This window comes from Rhagoletis pomonella, unplaced genomic scaffold (genome assembly GCF_013731165.1).
Source record: "Rhagoletis pomonella isolate Grant_MI unplaced genomic scaffold, Rhpom_1.0 Rhpom_scaffold_00009, whole genome shotgun sequence".
Classification (NCBI taxonomy): Eukaryota; Metazoa; Arthropoda; class Insecta; order Diptera; family Tephritidae; genus Rhagoletis; species Rhagoletis pomonella.
In genome coordinates, this window is record NW_023458563.1 from 20,696,910 (window position 1) to 20,702,472 (window position 5,563).

Sequence of the window (5,563 nt, forward strand, 5' to 3'; positions counted from 1 at the left end):
TAGAAGAGACAGGAGAGTTTATACCTCGGCCTTAGCTAGGCCCCGCCTACTTTCACCGCTGCGGCGTAGGTCCGACCGCAGCGATGCCCATTGCCCAGTCGGCACCCGCTTGGAGGATATATCTAGGATTTTTGCCAACCTGGCTGGGTACAAAGGCATCTTGTCCCGCGATTCGGGATCCCGAGCCCTTCCTATCCGATAGGATATCCAGTGGACTGCTGCCTTTAATAAATTTCGCAATAGTGTTATTAGGTTTTTTGTTTAGCGACATACTTATGACCAGATTATCTGCTTTTTCGAGTTGAACTATCCAATACGTAATAAAGATATAAGACAAAATTCCTCCTCTGAAATCTAATTTATAATATATTCGCCTGAAACTCTGCTTTATTGGTTATTTTTGGTGAATAGAGGAGAAACCTCAAAGCCAAAAAATAAACATTAGTGAACGCCACTAAACAAAAGTGGTTGATGTACTTTTATTTTATTGTGATGAAAATCGAACTATGAATCATGCATGCTTACATATCGCCCCGCATCTCGTATCGTCCCGTGATGCTTGATTGTTGAAATATTTTGTGACTCACGTTTCATAACTCTGACATCAATAAATCTAAAAACTGGTTTGGCGGTGAACTAATTCAAAAATATAAATCAGTTAGCTTGGAGAAACTAGTTGAATTTGGAGGAAGTCGCCAACGGCTCTGATTCTGATTCCAGTTTTTGTAGTGATGTGGATAACAAAACGATGGGCAGCGACCCACAATGGATCTACAGCAGCCAAAACTAATAAAAACCGATTAGCGAATTCTGAAAAAGCAATTATGCAGATTTATAGCAAAATGTCCAAATAACCTAAACCAAAAAGAATTTTTGGTAAAAATGGATATTTGCAGTCATGGGACGAACTTAAAATAAATAGACAGTCTTTATTATCTTCCAAATTGGAAAATTTGGCGTAAACGAGCAGCGTACACCAAATTTCTTCAAAATAAAAATATCTACCGGATACCCGGCACATCCCTACTTTTAATTGACTAACTTTGTATGATGATGTCGCGAAAAAAGTTAGTTTGTTTTAAGCCTACTACAAACTAGTTATTTATAACTTGACTTGTAGTGTGCTAATTAATAGTGTTTTTGGTACTCTTGGTATTTGTACTTATTTTAGATTAACTTTACCTACATGGTAACAATTTAGTTAGCACGTATAAAGACCACTAAAGATGTGCTATTAGCATCCATATGTAAAGTATGTACATTAGGGTGCCCATCGAATTTTTTTTTCGAAATTTCAAGACCCTATCCCCTAATTTTATTCGCTTTAATGAGAAATATTATTGCCTAGTTTTATAGATTTTTTAAATGTCATTTAGAGGTCGCGACCTGTCGATTTAGCTCAGAAAATACGATTTTGTAGATTTATGAGTTTTGAATGACTATTTTTGATTCGATTTCAAAGATCGAATATGATATGAAAAGAGGATATATACGCCTTTAAAATGGTCGGAAACGGTTTAATCTATTGTCGGACTTGGCTTGTTGGAATTTTTTATCGGGTAAAATAAAAAAACCCATATTTCTCTTATTTTTTAAATTTTGACCATCGATAACTTCCACAATTTCAAAATATGTAGTACTATCTAAACTTAAATTTATCTTTAAATAAACTGATAGCTCATTTATTGTAATCGCATATGATTGTCGAAGTTAGGCGACTTTTCTTAAATACGGCATTGAATTTATATTGTTTATGTACCGGACTTTCAGATTTTGTGAGCAGTGTAGCTAAGAAATTCATCAATATTTATTCAAAATTGTTATATACAATCGCTCCTTAGCAAAGAAGTGGCTTTTCAAGAAATTTAGGAAAATGGGGTGGCACCGCCCTCTTATATGATATATGCGTATCTCAAAAACTACTTGACCGCCATATTGAAATTTTTGAAATCGGACAAAAACCACGTGCTGCACCAATGTAACGGTAATTTCAAAAAACTCAAAGCTAGCTATATTTTAGGGGGAGTAGGTTTTGTCGGATTTCAAAAACATTCAAGACCGTACTTAAGGAGGCTAATCACAATGTTTATAAAAAATGTCTCGACCAACTTTATTTAATTTAGTAGTCAACTACGAAATAAGACTCAAATTTTAGCCTTTGGTATAGTAATTATCCTCCATGAATCTCACCTCTATAGGACAATTGTAAGAGGTGCCGCCGCGAGTTTTTAGTTTTCCCATTGGAATTACACGTAAGAAAATGAGTTCTTTCCTGTTGAGGTCAATATAATTTCCCAGGATCAATGAAAACGCTCGAGACTGTAAGAATACATTCCCCCCTATTACGGTTGGCGTCGTCGACATCGTCGCCGTTTTTCAGTCGACATCACTTCGTGTCGACGTCGACATCACATCGACGCAGAATCGGTACTGGCTAAACGTGTTGAGACGACGTCACCAATTTATCGATAAAATTAATGAAGGAAATACCATCCTTGTCATTCTTGCAACAGCTGTTTCATGTTTTTTACGATTTTTAATTAAAAGGTTACGTTCTTTAGATCTGTGTGATTATTTCCATTTATTATTTTTGCGTAGAAATGTTCTTTATTTCCGATTCAAGCTCAAGGGATGAAGAGTGCAAAAAAGAGGTCACACCAAAAAGGAAAATTATCAGGCAGAACTCTGATATATTTAGTTTGCCAGATAACAAGTAAGTTTTACAATTTATACTCATGGATAAGTGTTAGAGCATTTTGGCTTTTTTCATACATGTCATTGTTGCTAAAATTTCATTTTATTTCAGTATTTTCGACTAAACAAAACTGCATTTAACCATGTGCTACAAAAAATTAAGCCGCAAATAAAAAATGGAATCCGGACAACAGCCGTATCCAACAGTATAAAATTGGCAGCGACTTGCGGTTTTTGGGCCAGGGCTCATATTAAACAAATGTTGGAAACGACTTCCACCTTGGGCTTTCCCAGCCAACAGTTAGTTCAGTCCTGTCTGTAACACTCAATGTTTTAGAAGCAGTCATATGTCCTCTATGGATCAAATTTCATATGACAGACGCTGAAAAAACAGAAGCCAAGGAGTATTTTTTGCTTGGTGTTATTGGATGTGTCGATGGAAGCCACATTAAAATTTTGGCTCCCAACAAACCAGACCAGCATCTATACTACAATCGAAAAGAATTTTTTAGTTTGAATGATATGATTGTAAGAACAGGCCAACTATTGTATTGTACTTTAAAACATAAAAAATTCTTCCACAGATTTGCGATCATAAAATGCGCATACGGTATTTTGATGCTCGTTATGCGCGTTCTGGGCATGACTCTCTAATTTGGAATATTAGCCAAGCGAGAGCAATTCTGAAGGAGCGATACGATGTTGGGGAGCGTAGATGCTGACTCTTAAGTAAAAATTAACCCCGCAAATTTAAACCCTATAAAATATAAAAAAATGTTGATGTAGGTGATGCGGGTTATCCTCTTGAACTATACATTATGACGCCATATCGATCCGCAGCAGAAGGAAGTCCAGAAGCTATTTACAACAACAAACATGCCAAAAGTAGAAACATAGTTGAACGCACTATTGGAGTGTTAAAAAACCGATTTCGCTGTTTGCTCGGTGCACGTCAACTTCAGTATACGCCATCTAAGGCCACGCAAATCGCTAATATATGTGCAGCTATCAACAACATTTGCATCGAGATTGGATCACACATCACCAACGGGGATACATACATTGCAGAACTAAACGAAGGCAATGTTCACAATACTGATGATGTAGAAAATAGCATAAGTATTGAAGTTTCGCAAATTAGAGAACAAATAAAAACAGTTTTGTGTAATTTCAGTTCATTCTTTTTTTATAAGATAAAAGGAATTCAGTCTTTTAACCCTTAATTAACACAATTAAAAATATATAATAAAAGTGTTGAAAAAAGAGTTTTCAAAATAAAACACGAAGAGTGTATTATAAAAATTAAAGTACTCTATTATCGTCAACTGAAAACACGAAAACATATTTTCGTTTTCAAACTTAAAAAAAAATCAAAACCTTACCTCCCCCAAAAAAGAGAGTAGCGACACATATGTACGCGATGATGTTCTAGCCGTGACTAAATAAATAAAACGATATGTGAATCGTCATAAATATTAAAGCTCTTTGTTATAGTTAACATTATGAAATAAAAGCATAACTTTTAATTCAAACTTAGATACAAAAATAAAAACTTTCCTCCGCCAAAAAATGTTACGTAAGTGGTCGCATGGGGTCAGGACTGAAAAGAGTAGCGACACATGCGTACACGCCGATGTTCTGGCAGTGACTTATTTACATACCCCGCGGGGAGTTAGGAAGCTAGGAAGAGCGCGAGCACTTGAAATGGCTTTGACCCCATGCGCCTAATTAAGGGTTAATATCAAATAAATAGTAATTGTAATATCTAACGTACTAAACAAAAACAATTCACAGGTACTTAAAAATAAATCAGTAAACATTTTTTAAATTCCTAAGCTTTTCTTTGGCAATTTCCAATTTTATTTCTTTTAATTTCTTGTAATTCTACTTCTCTGCGATCCCTTTTTTCCAAAAACTTTAGCTTATTTTCTTCTATTGCGAGAAGTTTCTTCTGATAACCGGTCGTATCTTGTTAGGAATGCTTCATTGATGCCATTTTATTTGTAGCGTCAGTTAGAATTTTTTCCTGCATTAGGCCTGTATGCAGCTCTCAAGAAGAGCAAAAACTCCATATAAAATGACGTACAAGAAATGGCTAAGAAATTTTCTTGAGTCAAATTTGCTTAAGGCAGTACGCAGATCTTAAGAAATTTACTACGCTTTCTACTACGGTTTTCTAAAGTTTTTTGTGAAAGAAGAGCACAAGGCAACCCAGGTTTGCAACAGAAATATATGCCCGTTCCATTATTTCTTGAGGAAAGAGTGAGGCAACAGGCTGTGCGGTATCAAAAATGTCAAAATTCCTTGGACACACACGCGAAATAATGGCAATTTTTTCTTGACCGTTTTCTTGAGAGCTGCATACAGGGCTATACTATTATGCCTTTCCAAAAGGTCGTTCCTCTCGCTCGTTTTTGTTTTTCGTGTTCTGGCTGCAGTGGATGGTTGATTTCTGCTCCTAGCGCTCGCTGAAGTTGTGGATTCTTCCTCTTCGCATAGCAAGTCTGGTGTGCACAACTGAATGCATTCAATGATTTGAGCAAATTCAACCGCACTTGTTATTTGATTTTGTGTTCCATCCGCTGGCAACTGAACACTTTGAAAAACACCTTCTGGACTTAGCTGCTTGTTAAACTGCAGCAAGTTAGCCACAGCCTTTTCCAATGGGCAAAGGGTTAATTGTTTATATGTATATTCCACCACCTGTTGCATTGCACTCAGCCACAGTGTTGCCAGGTCTTCGGCATGAGAAAGCGTCCCTCTTGGTCTGAAAAAACGTCATCTCCTACCCAAAAACGCCTTTTTCAAATGAATGTACAAAAAATTGTTCTTACTTAAACTTTTATTGTATACAAAGGTACATATCGAG